Here is a 19,616-nt window from a genome sequence, read left to right on the forward strand (position 1 = left end):
AAACTCTGAATGGGGGGTGGTCAGAGCTGTATGATAAAGTGGAAAAAAAGTTATTAACTGGAGTTGGAAAAAAATATCCCTCAACCAATCGCTGTTGGAAAGTTTAAGCTCAGAGTCAGAGTGGAAGCTGAGCGGGCTTCTCTCCCCCACATCGCACCTTGCCTACGCCTGTTGAGAAAAGGCATTTCATTTCTCACAATCAATACATGGCCGTATAGGGCATTTTATTTTATATAACAGATAATGTGTGATCTGAATTTTAGAACACACATAATATTTGAAATACACCAAATATTTTAAGGGATCCTGTATCAAATTATTTTCTCATCTAAGTAATCACCATGTCTTTTATGCCTTATAAATTCAGTCTTATTTCTGGTGAATTTTCTGAAGAAGGAAGTAGCTGTACCCTAGTATGCAGTCAAGGGGAAAATAAGTGGAAAAAATGCTAGCATGTTTAGGGACCTTGCACTTCAGGTTTAAATTATATCTGTAAAGCAAAGAAAACCTTTTGCTCTTTGTTAACATGAGTTGCATCATTTCCCTGGTGTTGGCTAGGCAGTGTTCAAAGCTCCTAGGTGAGCTCCAATCTAGACTCAACAATGAGGAATGCAACTAGTGCTATGGGGTGAATGAAAAGGAAACAGGTCACCATTAGTTATGGCACTTCATCAGGGTTCTCCTAGCTCAACACCACAGAGGAAAACACATAATATAGATATGGCTACAGGAAGGGAAACTGGCTACAGGAAAGGTTCAGGTGAGTAAGGGAGAAGGAGAATGAGGTACCTCTTTGATACCAAAAGGAGCTTACCCCTGGGAGCCCAAGCTGAAGCAGCCTGTTAGGAGGACCCAGAGGCACCTCCCCCAGTGGTAGCAAGTGGGCAGCGCTACATGTGGCACCACAGGTGCTGAGACAAAGATCAAAATGCCGCCTGAAGCCATTCCACAGTTGGTATTCAGAAGAGATTTGGTGCATTCTTTGATCTGCTGGTTGGCTCTTGTATCACAGTTATAGTCTCTAAGTTTGGCCCCCACATGCAAAGACAAATGAGAATGGGGAAACATAGGATGAAAGGTTTGAGAGTGCTGGGTCAGGCTGACTGTGTCCCATGGTGTGAGTTTAAGTTTCTGGCCCCCAAGTAAAATTCTTCAAAGAGTAACCCTCCTGCCCTCTATCCCCAGAGATGCCTTCATCAGGAAACACAAAGGAGGGGAGGCCTACCACTGTGTAGACAGAGGCTACTTGGAAAGTGACTATGTCTGAGGCTGACCAGTGTTTCCAGGGTTCAGTCACCTTGGGGTAAAAACTGAGATGAGAGAAATAAAGCTAATAAACCACGGTAAGAAAATTCATTATAGGTCATCAAGAGAGTTCAAAATAAATATGATTTTACTAAAAATCATTCATAAAAATTAAAACTTTTCATATCATCACCACAAGCTCTTTTACTATGAAAGTTTAAAAGAAAATTACAGAAGAAATATCACTAATTATGCTTTTTTAAAAAGTAAAAAAATAATTCACTTCTAGTGTCCAATAATTTCGGACACTTCTAGCACCCTGTAGTGGGTAATTAGATAGGTTGTTAAACAAAGTAAGTAGAAAGTACATATTTTCTACTAAGTGACATTCATTGGATGGTTAAATCAAAACGTAAAGCAGGAAAGGTGTCTGAAGGCAAGCCACACTGCACTGGACTTACTTTTGCAGGTTACTGCTGGTGGTCTCACCAGGCTTACAGACTTCAGCCTGAAAATCAGGAAGCCAAGAATCACAGCAAAGGAGAGAAGAAACAAAGTTTAAAATCACTCACTAGAATAACTCCTCTCCCCACCCCAAGTCAGGAAATAAGATTCATTTATACAACTAAGTACCCACCATCTAAGTTTAGATGGATTTTTTAAAAATCCCAACGTGTATTGGATCCTATGAGAAACGAATCACTAATTCAATGAAATGCCAAAACGTCTGAAATATGTATATGTATTGACATATTTCAATACAAATAGGACATTAGGGATAACCATTTGTTTGTTCTTTCAAATTTACGAGATGGAGCTACTTATCTTTACCCAAATCAAAAGCATCTGTCCTCTGTTTCCACCTAGTTCTAAATAAACAGGGCCAATTGACTTATTCCTACGCCTGTTTTTCCACTGCCCTTAGAGGATTAGGTGAACTGGGGAGCGAGAAGAGTTCCTGCCCCTATTCCTCTTTCAATTCGTCTCTTGGGGTCAATGCCAAGGGCCCGGACTCAGGAAGCCTGAAAAAGACTGACGGGGTAAGGTCCGTCAGGGTCAGGGAAGGGACTGCCTGGAGAACAGCCCGCCCCTCCAAGGAGCTGAGAAAGTCCAGTCGCCAGCCCCGCCCGTGCCTTCACGAACCTCGGTGGACTGGCCCTGGAGACAGCGCCAGTTTTCTGTCCCGCCGCAGTGAGTCCCCCACCGGCGGCAAGTGCTGAGCGCAGGCGCTGCCTGCTCCTCCTGTGGCGCTTCAGAGGCCTAGAGCCGCCGGCGCGAAGAGACGCGACGCGGAGGGCGTCTCCAGGGAAACAGAGGAACGAGGAGGGGCGGTCGGGGGCGGGGTTAGCTTAAACCGGGGCTCGGGATTGGGGCAGCTCCTAGACTCCGCCTGGGGGTGGAGCTTGGGGTGGAGCTTACCGACTGCCGGGTTCTCCGGACTCCGCACCGCAGACTGTTCAAGTAGGGCTGCTTTCAAAAGTTAGACGCTTTCAGAAATTAGCTCCCATAATTCAAGGGTCTCGAAGTTGCCGCCTGAATCATTTCCTTCATAGCACTGCATTCTCTTTATTTTGCAGCATTTTTCTTTTGTCCACAGGTTGATGGTAAAACGCTGAGGTTGGCATTCGTGGCCTCCCAAACCTAATACCACTTATCCACCTGGCTGAGTCTTTCATTTTCCTCTTCCTCAGCCCCTGTTGCAGTCAGGACACACACAAATACCTTTCCCAATCCTGTCTCCAGAAAGATAATTCAGTTTTGAGTTGTGATCTGCTAAACACTCAAAGTGACTTTCAGAGACTCGCCCCACATCCTGTCCTTTTTTTTTTCCTCTGGAGAAAGGTTTTCAGATTATGGCAGCTCCCCAAAGAAGCAAATTATTCTGTAGTGGAAGACAGTACATCTTTACTACTCCCCATCATTGTTCTCAAAGTGTTTTTGATATCTCTCAATCATCAGTTCCAATGTGAAAATTATTGTCAATCATTCTTGTTTGACCCAAGTGTTTCACTGAACACATCCCCAAGTAACATCTAAAGAAAGAAAACGAGGAAAATTTTTGAATTCTTTCATGTATGACGATGTCTTTATCTATGATGATTCAGCAGAGTTGCACATTCTAGGTTAACAATCATTTCCATCAGAATTTAGAAGGTATTGTTTCACTTTTTTTTAGTATCCAGTGTTCAAGATGAGAAGTCTAGTGCCAATTTTATATTCCTTCATTTGTACATGGTCTAATAAGAAGATATGCATCTGCAGTGACAACCACAAATCTCAGTGGCCTAAAAGAACCTCTATCTAGTTTATTTCTTGTTTACAATATGCAATCATGACAAGTCAGCCTTAGGTTTTGCTCCGTACTGTCATCACAGCAGAAGCAGAACCTCTGCTACCTGGAGCATGGCTGCTCTATGGCAGAGAGTAAGCTGCACATTAGTTCAGAAGGCTTCACGCAGAATGATATCCAGTGATTCCAACAACTGACATGGCTATGCTCGACCCTGAGAAAGCAGGTATGTGTGATCTCACCATGTGTCTGAAAGAAAAACCAGATATCCATGAATTGTCACAATGACTGTCCCAGACAGGTTTTTCCCCCTTAGCACAGGCATTTTTAGATTACTCTCTTTATCCTTCCTGTTTTGACATTTCATGGGATTCCCTAAGCAGAACCCTTCAGCTAAATGACATGAATATTTAGGTTCTCCTGGAAATTATATTCTCACTGTAAATTAATGTCCTGGCATTTAGTTTATGCATCAGCATATGTGAATTTGGTTTATTTGGGTTAAAGCCTTTACTAAGGCTAATCATCACTGAGTATTAACTGAGATCAATACAGCAGAGTTTCTGGACCAGCAAAACTGGGGAGCAGGTCTTTGACTGGAGTGACTCACCCAGAAAGGACCATCTTATGAGAACCAGTTTAATGGCCATTGGCTTCTCTTGGTGATACCTTTATCTTGACCCTATTAATTACTGTAATAATTATAAGCCCATGTGATTTATTAAAATTTTTCAAGTACCATAAGAAACCATAAAATAAAATAGAATATCAATGAACTTTTATCAATGATTCTCTTAATTTGTGCTCATATCTTTGCATTTGCCCTTCATCAGTGTATCTTTCATTAACATACTTCCTCTCTCCAGAAAGAACAGCATGGTCTCAGCACCCTGTTCAGCCTGGCTTCCACCACCGGAATCACTGCTGCTCCCCTTTCTCCTTCCAAAAGTCCCTGTGTGCTTCCTTCTTTGTTAAGTTCGGCTCTTTGCCAATCCCAATAACTAGAATAACATAATAGTGTTTTATAGTTCATCTAGCAATTGCTTTTGAAACTGTGACAGGTTTTGTGGAAAGAGGAGACCCTTCTGAGGTGCAGAAGCATATCCTACGAGGCTGTTTTAACTGAATAAGAGCTTACTGCAAATAAAATGAACTTATTTTATGCACTTAATTTTGCACAAAATTCATAGACAAAAGGCATATTTTTGTATAAGTAGAACTTGCTCAGTGGATGATTCCTTCCAGTTTCCTAACAGAAAAAAAGATGGGTGTCTCACTTAAAATACATAATAAGCCTCAAAAATTCTCCAAATCACTTCTCCTTTTTTCAGATTGAGAGATGAAATGGAGACAGCAGCACTGCTGAAGATTAAGTAAACTACCATTGTAAGCGTCCTCAGTAAATATAGCTCATCATGCAAGTCGTTAAGCACATAGATTTCAGGGGACCACATCTGTGTCACGTTTCACTGCTCCAACAGCACATTGATGGGAGAGTAAAATATTTTCAAGAAACTTGACATCCAAAATGTTTATTTCAATGTTTCCATTTTCACCATTATCACTTTTTGTTCCAGAGAGAAAATGTTGAAAATTGCAGATATTTTCCAATAGCTTATTATCCTAAAATATTGATGAAATTTAGGATGAAAATATTTTTTATTGTTTTCCATATTAGTGCCACCAAAACTAGCTAAGCAGATGATTATTTAATAAAGTAAAAAAAAAAAAACAAACATGCATATAGTCAGTTCATAGACTCTACAGGCACCAGAAATGGTACAACAGAGTTTGAGAAGCAGGGGAAGGAGAGGCTTTTAAATGAAACTGAAAGCTGTAAAAATCAGCTATCATAGGCAAGACCAAGCATCTGTAAAAACAGCACCTTGTATGAAGGCGCTTGTAGAAGTGTGGCCCATGAGACTGAGGACTTGTGGACTAAATACCTAGGTGTATTTTTGGAAAATTTTTCCTATAATGGATTCCACTGAAATATAAGTTGCCTAGAAGAGATAATGTCATGACTGCTAAAAAGAGCAGAAGGCAGAGGGTAAAGAAGACCTTTCCAAGTGCCCTCCACCAGTGTCTGAAGATGCTGGGGCTTATTCCAAAGGCTAATTCCAGCTATGTAGACAGAGATGTCGCTAGTGTAATGCAATCCTACCGGTGGCCAAAGCCCAGTAGACATGTCTTTTAAGGACATCTGACTCCTTTCTAATTCTGTGCTTGCCAGTGGATCTTCTGACCTACAATTTGCTTTCTAGTTGAAAAAGAGACTTATATCCTGAGTTAAGTTGTCAGAATTTGTTGCTTCATCAAATACAGATTTGAACAGAAATTGGCAATCTGGTGTATAAACTAGTTTTAGAATTTTGGTTAATGTAAATCAGTTTCTACTTTCTGATTACTTCTTGGTGAACTGGTAAATATTTGTCTTTGAATCTGAAAAGCTGTAAACCCGACACCAAGCTTGTGTTTCTACCCAATACTGCCTCCCCACGAAACTCTACGCAGTAGCCGACTTCAATATCTCTCTGCTCCTCAGGCGAATATCACAGCCATTTAATCTGTCTATTTTCCCAACTTGAAAAGACATAAGGGTTATTTAAATTTAGTGAAATTTTGTGGTTCAAGTCTGCAGAATTCACAAAATGATATACCACTATATAGGGCACTGGTTTTATTATAAGTGTTTTAGAAAGTCATTGGAGAGATGTAAACAAGACAGTGACAGGACCTTTGTGACATGTTTAAAAGGTCCCTGACTACTTGTGAAGGGTGTGCTACAGGGAGACAAGAGTGGACGGGGAAACTTTTCAGCAGGCAGCTGCGTCCCTTAGTCTAGGTGAGAGACTTGGTAGTGAAGAGATCGGCTTGGGTTAGGGTAGTAGAGCTAGAGCGTGGTAAGAAAGGAGAAGAATCAGGAAAAATTTTGAATGCAGAGTCCACCAAATCGTGGAAATTTTGATTCAGCAACTGGTACTTTGGGGATCCCTTTGCTGAAATGGAGAAATTTGGGAGAGGGAAAGTTAGGTTATTCAGGCGAAACAGAGAGAGGGAAAATCCAGGGTGCTATCTTGACATGTTAAATTTCAGCTGTCAATTAGACATTCAGGGTGAAAACGTGAAGGAAGCAGTTAAATAAACAGATCTGGAACTGAATGATATATATTTGGAAGTAATGGGAGTACTGGTTGTAGTTAAAAAGCAGGAATGGGATGAAAATCATCGAGGGAGGAAGTGTTAACGTGCTATATAATAAGAAGAAATACCATCAATATATAAACCTTCCTCTGTCAAGGAAAACAGAATTTTGCTTTGCCAACATCTAAGCCAGTAGGCTATCACCACTATGTTCAATAACATTCATAAAATAAATATTTCATATGTACTTAGTATTTGCTAGGAATTTTGAGGGTGGCAGCAATGGAGATATAGTAAAACCAATGCCAGCCGAAGTCTCACCGCCGCCCTTTCTGTGGCCAGCTCCTACATCAGGCAGGACTTTCCACGTCCCCCTCACCACTGCCCCTTGATTCCCCTAGAACCATGGATTCAACCCCAAGGAACCTACTCTACTGGTCCACCTTCACCCCTTACTGGTTTTATATGATCTCTGCCTCCAGGTTTTTGGCCATTAGTTTGCATAGCAATTTTACTTTAGTAGTTAGAAATGATTACTTCTAAAATAAAATTACCTAATGGGATATATTTAAATGATATCCTCTGTTTTAGGCTGCTATAACAAGGTACCATAAACTGGTGGCTTACAAAGGACAGAAATTTATGTCTTATAGTACTAGAGAATGTGAAGCCCAAGATCAAGGTGCCAACAGATTTGTTACCTGGTGAGGGCCCACTTTTCTCATTCATAGATAGCATCTTCTTGCTGTGTTTGCACTTGGTGGGAGGGAGAAGGATATCTCTGAGGCCTCTTTTATAAGGGCCCTAATCCCATTCATAAGGGCACTGCCCTCATGACCTAATCACCTCCCTAAGGCCCCACCTCCTTATACCATCACCTTGTGGGATAGGATTTTCAAATATGAATTTTGGGGATACACATTTAGACCACAGCACCCTCTCTCACACTTAGGTTGTACTAATGCTGACACATAGCCATCAGTTTACTATCGTGTCTTGTGTTAAGGAGCCAGATAAATTCATGGTAATAAATTAAGATTTTACAAAGGTGTGATTGATTTGGTTAAAGGATAAAAAGAGATAACCCTACTCTGAGTTTTTACCGTAGGATTTCTCACTTCTCAAGAGTAACTCTTATCTTTCTTTCATGAGCATGAAAAACCTAGAGCTTATGAGTGCCTCAGGCAAGTGAGTTTGAAGGTCTTCTTCGGATTGAATGAAAGATAATAATCAAAATCTAGGTCAAGATTTATTTACTCTGTAGAGGATTGTTTAAGCTAATGCTTTAAATTTAAGTCAGAACACATTGTAATACATGATTCATACTGTGCCTATCAGATATTCTTAATGACTCCACACATTGTAATCTCATTCCAACTATTTTACTTTGAGGAATTTCCTAACATCAAGTAGTACAGCCATTAAATTATCATTACAAAGATATCAAACTTCCTTCATTGCATCTATTTCTCAAGACACATGTATGAGATATGTGTCTGAAAGCTTTAGAAATTTCAATATACCTTTTCAGAAAAAGAATGAAAACAAAGGTTTTATAGTAAAAAAAGTGAAACAGAATGCAAAAAAATGCCAAAGAGAAAGTATCTAGTTTGATGCATGACAAGGAGAGTTTACCCCCTCAGAGACCTGGAATAAAGTCACTGATAGATATCATTAACAGTAGGTGCAGACATGTTAAATGTTGTAATAATTATTAAAATATAAGAAGTAAAAAAAGTTTGATAATTAAATAGCAAAACTTTATGAGATGGTGATCATATTTGGTGATGAATAAAGATCATTATCCATCGTGACTACTTTTTTTTATGGGAGAAATTAAGCAACCTTGCATATAATTTACATTTCAACAAAATCATTCTAGTTAGTAGTCTATAACAAGTAAATCTTTGGTATTTAAGAGTATATACGCTAACCACACTAAAGGTTTACTCTGAAAGTTTCTTTTGTCTTAACAATTCTTCATATAGTTGGTTATGAACACTGGTTATGTATGGAAAAACCATACATTATACCATCAGTGAAATTAGGAAAAAGTCAAAATGAGTCCCAAAAAGCTCTGAGATAGCTTCTTTGGTAATATCCAAAAAATAATGAAAACAGATCAAAATTTCACTCTTTGGTTAAAGACTCCACCTATCAACAGGATCATTGGAAAAAATAATAATGAGGCATTGAGAGAGGTAGATGTTTGAGTTATGCTACAATAGAAGTCAGAGTTATATTAGAATAAATATTTGAGTTATGTTAGACTAAGAGTTAGCATTTGCATAACCTAAAATCTGGATTTGCTAAGCAAAGTAGATTTGATAGTCAGGTCCCTGAACTGTGAGGATAAGGGGGTTATTCACAATGAAGGTCACACATGCAGCAGTGAGGATGGAGGAAAAGTCCACCCCTGATTATTACTTATAAACCAAAGAGCGTGAGCATGAGCATAGACTGGCTGGAGGTCTATAGGAAAAAATGGGATTAGTGAAGAAGAAAGGGATTAATGAGCGCAAGGCCAGATTTCTGGCTCTGTTACATGACCAAAAACTGTACCTATCTTCCAACCAGTTTCCTTATAAAATGATGGCAAATGTTCACAAGGAGGCTGGACACAAGGAGGTATGGAATCTTATTTGCAAATGAGTTTCCATAACTGCCGGTGGCTCAGTAATACCAGGAAAGTTTTCTAGGCAAATGGAGAACATCAGTTCACATTACAATTGAGGAAGCTGAGATCCAAGGACACAAAATGATTATCCAGCTAAAGGCAGAGGCAGAAGAACATAGGCTGCCAACTCTTAACAAGAGCAAGGTTTTTAAGTTTTCTTTAGTAGCAAAATTATCTCTTCAAATAGATTCTGAGAAGTCTATACATCCGAGCTGTTCTACTTAAATTTTGCATGGGGTTCTGGCTTTTGCCTCTTCCCCAAAACCATGGTTTATTGTGGACTGTAGTTTAAGAATTTCTTTGCTCTAAGTTATTTTTAATAAAGCATCAGATGGTTTAAACTAAAGCAAAATAAATTTCCACCAGAGGGTTAGTCTTCTACTTATATGTTTCTTCTTACATGCCCACGGCATTTACCACTTTTTGAATGTACAAAGTGTGTTGGTAATTCATTGTCATTCATGATTCTCCTCCTCCCTTGATTTTTTATTTTTCAGAGAGACTAAGGCTTTATAAAAGTCATCTTGCTTGCGTGAAATGGTAGCACAAAGCTGAGGATCAAAAAGTCATAATCTATTTTATGACAAGTTATGAAACAAATGGCACTCTTGATTCTTTATATTTTTAATAAGTGTCCCATTTTTTACCTTGTAGTTTTATGTTTTACTGGGTGACAACTGAAGTATACTTCATGTGCATGTTTTAGCTACCATGAGTGCATATCCATATATAAAACACAAGAGGAGATTCTTAAGATACAGATTATTCCAAATCAGTTACCCATTATTACTTTTTCTTTCCAATCTAGTCAAATCCTTCTCCTATTTCTATGCAGAGAAGTGTGGGTACTTTAAAAAGAGACTTTCTCTATTAAGCATTTATTATATTTACTTTCTTGGATCAGTTTCAAGACTTCTATTTTAAAATAAATATTCTCATTTTCTTTTCTTTCTGAAGTTGTGATGGTTAATTTTATGTGTTGACTTAGCCAGGTTGTGGTATCCAGATATTTAGTCAAACACCAGTCTAGATGTTGTTGTGAAGATATTTTTAAAATAAGATTAACATATAAATCAGTAGACTACTTTTAAGGTAATACAGACTTTTATTTTGTTTATTTACTTATTTCTCCTTTTTTATTCCATGGCTAGCAAAGTTTTTATTTTAGTTTTAATTGACAAATAATAAATAATAATAACACATATTTATGGGATACAATGTGATGTTTTCATTTATTTATTTTTTAGGTTTGTGGCATTTGATATGCTTTTTTCTTCTTTTATTTTTAGTTGACATGTAATAATGGTACATATTTATGGAATACAGAGTGATAGTTTGATACAGGCATACAATGTGTGATGATCAATTTGAGGTAATTAGCATATCCATCACCTCATTTATCATTTCTTTTGTTTTCTGAACATTCAAAATCTTCTTTTTTAGCCTTTTGAAAATATACAAGAAATTATAGTTCACCACTTTCACCCTACAGTGATGCAGAACATCAGAAATCACTCTTCCCATGGCTGTCACTTTGCATCCATTAACCAGCCTCCTCCCCCCTCCAACCTTTCCCAGCCTCTAATACCCACAATTCTACACTCTACTTCCATGAGCTCAGATTGTTTTTTATTTCCCACATATGCATGAGAACATGTGGTATATGTTTTTCTGTACCTGGCTTATTTCATTTAACATAATGTCCTCCAGGCTCATCCATGTTACCATGAATGACAGGATTTCACTCTTTTTTATGGCTAAAGAATAATCCATTGTGTATATATATATACCACATGTCCTTTATCCATTCATCTGCTGATGGACATTTAGGTTTATTCCATATCTTAGTTATTGTGAATAGTGCTACAATAAACATGGGGGTGCAGATATGTCTTTGATATCTATAAATTAGTAGACTTTGAGTAAAGTAGATTACCTGCATCCAGACTGTTGAAGACACATATGATATACACTATAGGCAAAAAGACAAACAACCTGCTTTCTCCCACTATACTCCCAATACAACACTTCTCATCATCAAAATGTGTGAGGTTTCCCTCCCGCAACAAGCAACTCTCCAGTGGACTCCAACTGGTTGTCCTACAATCAATTCAATTCTGACACTATTTGCCTGGAGTTAGAGTCAAATCCCACAAGCTAAGGCCTCAGTCCCACCAAACTGCCTCAAACTTCAGATGCCAATGACAAGTCCAGGCCTCTGGGGCTTCTCACCAACTGGCTATGAACTGAGGGCTCCCAGGACCCCTACTCAGGTTTGAGCATTTGCTGGATTGGCTCACAGAACTTGGGGAAAATGTTTACTTATGTTTACCAGCATATTATAAAGGACATTACAAAAGATACAGATGAACAGCCAGACTGAAGAGATGCACAGGGCAAGGTATATGGGGAGCGTGCAGAGTTCTACGCCCCCTCTGGGTTCACCACCTTCCTGGAACCTCCTAGTGTTCAGCAACCTGGAAGAAAGCTCTTTAAAGTCCATAGATCAGGGATTTTTATGGAGGCTTCATCATGTAAGCACGGTCATTAACTCAGTCTTCAGCACTTCCCTTCCTCCCAGGGGATGGGGGTGGGAGGTGGGGTAGGGCAGCAAGTTCCAAGCTTCTAATCATGGCTTGGTTTTCCTGATGACCAGCCCACATCCAGGAGCCCACCAAGAGTCGCCTGATTAGAACAAAAGACACTCTTGTCTCCCAGGAAATTCCAAGGGATTAGGAACTCTGTGTCAGGAACCAGGGTCAAAAAATATTAGAACAAAAGATTTTCCTAACACCCTTATCGCTCAGGAAAGCACAAGAGTTTTAGGAATTTTGTGCCAGGAACCAGGGATGAAGATTAAAATATATATTTTGTATTATAAATCACAATATTACACATATTCTCCCATTCTATGGGCTTTGTTTCTCTGGAGAACCCTAATGCAGGGGTTCTCAATTGTGGCCCTGCCACACTCTCGTGTTGTTACTGACCCTTGCTTTCATGCCAAAGACTGCTAAAATTCCAGAGGAATCCATGTCAACATTTCTTAGAAGTTGTATGAATATAAGCATCTCTTATTAATTGCTGTTGATTAGCCAAAAGGCAAATATTTAATTAAACCTTGAGAGATAATAAAATTGCACATGAATTATCTAAGAGCACATAGGTCTGTACATTTCATTAAGATGGCTTAACTAATAATCATGTCTCTTATATCCACTCTTTCTTTGAGCAGGTTGATTGTTTCTTAAAGGAAAGGAAAGTTCCCTAGAGGGATGGTGGTGTTTTTCCTAAAGTCATGGGTTTGTTAATTTTATTTACTTTGCTACTCATCCATGTTCCATCAGAAAAACTGTGGATCACACCACAGATGAACATTTGTTTGACATCCTTGAATATGTATATTCAAGAGTAATTATTGACCAATGTGAATGACAATGACACCTTGTAAGAGAAAAGATTTAGCTGGTGGAGGCTTGCATTGGCTTTCTCACGTACTTCTGCTTCCTAGGGTTTTTCTTGGTGCTGCTCTCTATGGATTTAAACAGGGCAAGAGAGTGTCCCTGGCATTGGCTGAATGGGTTTTGAATGTTTATTTCAAGTAAAGCCATAGACTTTTATTTGGCTATTTAAAGAAGAATCTAAATATCTCCACTATACTCCACCCAGGACTGAACAGAAGTAGCTGCACAATCTGCAATACAGGCCTCATGAGATTGTCGCTAAAGATGACACAGGAGGCTTTTGGGGGCAGTTGCCAGGACTGAGCAATCAATTAGAGAGGCCAAACCTAGTGGAAAAGCAAAATAACACTTCTACTTGGAGAACTGCTGAAATTATGCCCTTACTATTTTTTTTTTTTTTTGGCATTAACATGTCCTTTCTTTTATGATGACAACAGCTAATATCAAGGTATGTATATATATGTATTTTTAATGGCCTCATCTTGCAAATAAAAGTTTGCAGCTCTATATTAGTTCTACTCATTCTTTTAAAAACTGTTTTGAAATTTTCTGTCTTATGAAATTCCAATGCCTGGGAAACACTGACCTACATACAGCTTTCTTGCTTAACTTGCTTGATGTTGCTGCTTCCAAATTCTAGTCACTCTCCCTCTGATGTTGCAAAGAGGTGCTTCTATGCTATGGAGAAAACACGATTATTATCTTTATGGTGCAGGCAGTTGATCTGTTACCAGATCGCACTACTAGAATGCTTGACACAAAGTTGTTAAAGGAGATGTTCTCCTCTAATGAAATGGAGCTAGAACAGATCAGGAAACTATGCACACAATTCTCTCACATCCAGCTTGTTGCTCACCTCAACGAGACTGACTGGTAGGAAAACCTAGGCTATGCACTATGGATTGGCTATAAGGATTGTTTCCACAGCATGGGCCAGTGCCTTGGGCTGAACAGTGAGGAGAACTACACATTAACTGGGCTGGAAAACACCCTACTAAGGCTCTGAGTTGGGATATTCCACTTTGTTCACTCAGGCAAGGAGTTAACTTGGTGTTGTGTTCCTCTAATTGTGCATGTTATTCCAATTGTATTAATAATGAAGAAGCCTTCTTATGTAAAGCTGGCACAGACACAGTTAAAACCGTCTTGTACATATGATTCAAAAGATTACATATCAGCATAATGCTCAGGGGACAAGGCCACCAAAACTTGTTCTAGTTCAAAACTAGGAGTTTTATAGGTCAGTTGTTTTTATTGATTACCTCATATTTATTATTTACATTGCATAGTTAAAATGCATAATGAAATAATTCTTTTTATTATCATAGTTGTAATATCCTTGCAATTCATTCATTCCTGTATTTATTTATTCATTTGTTTATTTTTGTTTCTTTTGTGGGTTAGGCATTGTGTTGGGTACTGGGGACATATAATTGAACAAGTACAATGCAGTAAGTAATAAAGAATGTGAAGTTCTAGACAGGTGCCAGTGGGAGGGCTGGGGGCTTGCATTCATGGCAAGACTGATGTTTCACAAAAGAAAATCAACCATAACCATCATCCTCATTTTGCTCTTCTTCGAATCTGCTTTAGGCACACATACCTTTTAGTGCTAATGAAGATATTTCCATTCCTTTCTTTCCTCCTTCCTCAAAAACGTGGTATATAAGCTTGAAATCCTGAGAAATTCTGACTAATTTAAACCATAGGGATTAATAGAGGAATATAGGATGTATTGGTACTGCTGAAACACTATTTATTGATTTAAGACATTTAGAGAAACTGCTGCTAAATTATCTGGTTGTTGTTTGAATGGGAACTCAAAGCAACCACAGTAGTAGCTGATATATTAATACAAAGGTGGAAATAGAAGCTTAGCTGGAATATTGCAGTGAAGGCTGAAGAGAGCTAGATGCAAAACATTAAAATTAAAAAAAAAGAAAAAAAAGAAAAAAAAAAACCTTGAGCAATACCAAAACAGGGTAAATGCAGAGGAGAGTTGATTTAAACACAATCCCAAAATTGCTACTAAGAGAGAGGACCACAGTGAGCCCAAATGAAACATGTGACCAGCTGAGAGCCCCTCAAGTTAAATGCAGAGACTTTCATTCTTGTGTGCAGTTATTTAGACTGAAAATGGAAACGTGCAACTGTGAGGCAGATCTCATTCATGCATAATTGAAACACCCAAGGGTAAAATACTGAGGCACAATGGATGACATCTGATAAAAAGAGAGCAAGGAAAAAGAAGAAGTTAAAAACAAGATACAAGACCCTGGGGACCACAGAGAAGAATACCTGACATAGGCCAAATAATCTCAAATAAAAATATCCAAATTACCAGACAATGCAAATATAAAGACAAATGCATGGAAGAGACATGAGGATTGGGTAGGAAAAAATGCTTAGAATATGAAACATTCAAGGAATGAGTCACTGGTGAATGAAACTCTTATTCTAACAAAATGCAACCACGATAGTATTTATGTAGTATTTTCATCTACATAGGAACTAAACAGAATTAAACTAGCACAAGATGCATTGTCTTTAAAGCAGTTATATTCTAAATGACTATATGAGATGTATATTCCTATGTATAACTATGTAGCATATGTATGCATAAATATTAACATTTTCTTAACTTACTGGGAGAGCTGTGTGTGAATATGTGTGCGGTTGACTTCCTAATAGTGAAAGATAAATTCCATTTTATCAGAGAGATTTGCAGAAAAGTAAGATTTTTAACAATTATTTTAAGCATGAAAGTGATCAAGAAACAATGGACAAGTAGTGCAGCTGTCTTATACATTTTTCTTGGCAAAGTCACAGGTGGCTTATTGGGTCTTTATAATGGATCAGGTACAATACTAGATCTTCTGGACCACCCCATTTAATTTTCGCAAAAATCCCTGGAGAAGGAAATATTACTCCCATTTTAGGGTGGAGATTCTGATGCTCAGAAAAGTGAAGTCCCATAGTCTTGTGTGAATCCAACACAAACTTTTCCCATCACACACCTGCCCTGTTCCCTTCGAGTGGCCAAAGGGGAAGGCTGACTACGAAAGTTCTCACAATGCGACATTTCTAGTGTTGAGCTAATTTTTTCTGTTCACTCAGATGATGTGCATTTTCACTAAACACAATGAATATTGCCCAAATAAAGCTAAGTGTATTCTCTTTTGTTAAAAAAAAATAAAAGAGGTCTTAAGAGTCCCGACTAATTCTGCAGAATTAGCCTTGAGCTTCTCTTTTCACCCACTGTGGCATCATTGCCTTAACTCTGTTAAATTGAGGGCCACTTCTGCCTGAGAGATATTGTAAAGGCAAAGTGCATCTATTGGGAATTGGTACACAGTATACCAGTATTTCTCAATCCTGGAGAGAGATTTATTTACATATGCATCTGTGTCCTGTTTCACATATGAGTTGTTTTTATTTTTTATGTGGCCCTCCAATCCCTACTTCAGAACAACTAAATCAGAATCTCTAGGGTTCATCAGCCCAGGCATCTGTTAATATTTTGGTTGTTTGGTGAAAACAGAGAAAGAGTGTCTTTAATTGATAGCTATTATATTTGTTTGGAGCTATCACATTTAATATGATTAGGATAAAATGATTAATTGTGCATATGTTTATCCTTGTTCCTAGATTGGATTATTTTTCCCCCCTTTTGATTTTCTAAAATTTTCTGGAAAAAAAAGTTATTACTTAAATCAACCAACCAGTAGATTGAAAAGATTGTCCATTGATTGTCCACTGAGGATCATTGGTAGATATTGGCTATTTAGCCAATTCTAGGTCTAATAAAAAGTCTATACAACTTAAAAACTTGTAAGAGGATATCTATGTCCAGTAAGCAGATGACAGGGTCATAAAGTAATAGATTCTTGCCTACAACTTGAGAAGCCACTATGGTGAAAGCCTTTGGCCTTCTGCCCTATTCCAGCCAAGACCCCCAAAGCAAACATACTTGGTCTGAGAACTCCACCCAGGGCACAGTAGTCAGGCTATTTGTAGACAGATGTGTGTGGCTGAAGTCATCTAACAAATTATATCCAAATCTCCATATTGAAAACCCAACCCGCGGTGGGAGTGAGGACGTGGAGGAGATGATGTACAAGGAGCAGAAAGGGATGAAAATTCCTAAGAGTTAACCTAGAAAAGAAGAAAAGAAACAGGGAAGTTCAGATGAACATTCTAAGAACCCACAGATGAACTTTGGTATTCTGTAAGAGGAATATTATTAATATAAACTATAACTGAGCAGTATGTTAAAGTACTATGTTGCAGAACGATATCATAATAAATGATGCTATCAATAAAAATGGAGAGTGATGACTAGGAAATGGGGGTGGAGAAGGAGAGTTTTTAACTGTTTTAACTGAGTTTTAACTGAGAGGAGTGCAGATTTTACTAATTCAGATTCACCTTCTAGCCCCGCCACTTCTAATTTATGTAATCTTGGGCAAGACACTTAAATTTTCTAAACTTCAGTCTATTTACTTACACTATGAGATTAATAATAATGCTTTATAATGATGGTGAGATGATCAAATAAAATAATTTATAAAAGGTGTCAAACACATAGTGATTATTAAATAAATATTAGAGATTTTTTTCAGCAATAAAAATGGTAGAAAGGATAAAAAACATTTTACTAAAGTTAACTAAAACTTAAATTTATTGATTTTTTTTTTTTTTTTTTAATAGAGACAGCATCTTGCTATGTTCCTCAGGCAGGGCTTGAACTCCTGGGCTCAAGCAATCCTCCCACTTCAGCCTTCCGGATAATAAAACTTTAGTTTTTTTTAACTAGATGCGTTCCTGGGGTAAGACTAAAACCTCATCTGATTTAAATGGACAATACCCTTAGTCCACTTTAAAAATCTTGTAAGTAAAAGGAAAAAAGATGCAGGATAAGAAGAGAGTTACAAAAGTACCTTATAGAACTTGATGTTAATAAGTCCACACATTTACATAAGAGCAAGAAATAAATTGTGATCATCCATAGCATAAAAAAGATATGCTTAAAAAAGATATAGAACAAAATAAAAACATCGTTTAAGATCTCTGTGATCCATCACCCTGGGGACCCAGGGAGTCTCCAGAGTCTGGGTGTTTCCAAAACCATCATCCCCAGGTGACAGCAGTGCCTCCTGGTATTAGGAACAAGGACAGAGTGGATGCTAGCACGTGAAACTACAGTTGGCACCAATGAAAATAGCCTTTTACCTCTCTAATAGAAATTGCATTTTGTCATTTTGATGCAAGATTGAATTTGGAGAGGCTGGGTCTCCCTCTCCAGGTTAGTGTCAGGACTTGCCTATCAAAACCAGCGTGGAAATCAGCCAGAACTAGGGGCAAAGGTCAGCTGTAAGCAGTCCATTTATTGAACTTCTTGCAGTAAATAGTAATTGCAGTAAATTTCAATTTCCTCCTTGGTAAATAGGCCTGATAACATAAAATCTAGCCTTCTTCCCTTTTCTCTCCTTGTTCTTACCAATGCATGCCTATGCTAAACAGCTCCTTCCAATGGCCTGAACCAGCTCCAACTGGTTTCTTTTACATAAAAACCAATGCAAGAAAGCCTCCTGGATACTCATCCTTGCTTTCGTTTTTTTTTTTTTTTTTTTTTTTTCATTACCTGGCCACCTGCCTTGTACATCATATCATATTTATTCAGATCTTGCAAAGTTGTCAGCTTCGTTGTGGATCAGACTTTCTGATACGTTTGCCAGCCTTGTGGTTGCTTGGTAGAAGAAATTGCACTAGTTTCTCAATTTGGACAGACTAGGGCTAGATATGTGACTTTGAGCAAGTTTTGTAACCTCCCAGAGACTCAGAAAACTATCATAAAATATTTAATAATCAAAAAGTTGTTTCATTTATTACCCATAGCTGACTACAGGTCTGATCAACTCCCTTCAGTGCTTTGATTATCTGCCTGCAATTTCCTTCCTTTTTGCCTGTGACTCCCAATTCCTCAGCATCTGACAGATTCTCTTCTCCTGGTTCATCATGGAGGCCAGTGACCAATAATTACCTGACCTGGCATGAACACTGGCAATAAGAGTATTAACCAAGGGGAACACTTCCCAAAACAAGAGGTGGAGGCCAGGACTACCAAAAACTTACTTTTTCTTCTTTGCAGTATTCTGCGTGTTTGTGTATGGGTGTCTGTGAACGTGTGTGCAGGTAGAGAGGCTGAGTGGATTTTATTAGTAGGAATCCCAGAAAGGCTTCTATACTTATCCCATATTCTGCTGAAAATTTGACTTAAAGCTGTGACTCAAGCTATAGCCTAAACTATGTCTACTACTGGGATTCATAATATTATATTCATTTCTTTCCCATTGACACACTTATCAACTCTACAAAGATTCACGGAACACTTACTACATGCCAGACAGTTCTAGGCTTGAAAGTCCAATGGTGTGGTGGGATAGTTGCCCAGGCAACTACTTTTATGAGCTGAGCTGTATGGGATTGAGAGCCTGAATAGAGGAGGGGGTAAAGCAGTGCATAGACTTAAAGGTTAAGCATCTGTTGCTTCATGTGACCCATCTCCAGTGATTTGTATTTGAGTCCTACATAAAGAGTGATTGAAGGAACAAGCTTAAGGAGGTATTTTTCTGAGACTCCATGAAACACTGGTGTATGGGGTTACTTTCGTGTCAATGTGTGATTCAGGGTGAGAAAAGGAAATATTCTCCCCACTGCTGGATAAAATATGCCATGGTTTTAAATTAAGGAAGACCCCAATGACTGTGCCTCAGGAGTATTTCTAATACTCTCA

At 38.3% G+C, this 19,616-nt stretch overlaps 1 protein-coding gene across 4 annotated transcripts in view; it reads right to left on the minus strand.

The window, feature by feature from the left end:
• The window catches only part of TTC29 (tetratricopeptide repeat domain 29), a 250,825-nt gene that overhangs the window by 183,010 nt on the left and 48,199 nt on the right, over positions 1 to 19,616 (minus strand). The window contains exons 1-2 of one of the 4 annotated variants that reach the window (XM_045552088.1): positions 2,665 to 2,695; positions 1,707 to 1,753 (exon numbers count right to left, since the gene is read on the minus strand). The exons of 1 other annotated variant lie outside the window; for it this stretch is intronic. The gene's annotated coding sequence lies outside the window, so the exon portion shown is untranslated. Of the gene's footprint in view, positions 1 to 1,706; positions 1,754 to 2,388; positions 2,499 to 2,664; positions 2,696 to 19,616 lie in introns of those variants that run through there. 2 more of the 4 variants (XM_045552087.1, XM_045552090.1) reach the window with 2 other exon arrangements.

Source organism: Lemur catta, chromosome 5 (genome assembly GCF_020740605.2).
Source record: "Lemur catta isolate mLemCat1 chromosome 5, mLemCat1.pri, whole genome shotgun sequence".
Taxonomy (NCBI): domain Eukaryota; kingdom Metazoa; phylum Chordata; class Mammalia; order Primates; family Lemuridae; genus Lemur; species Lemur catta.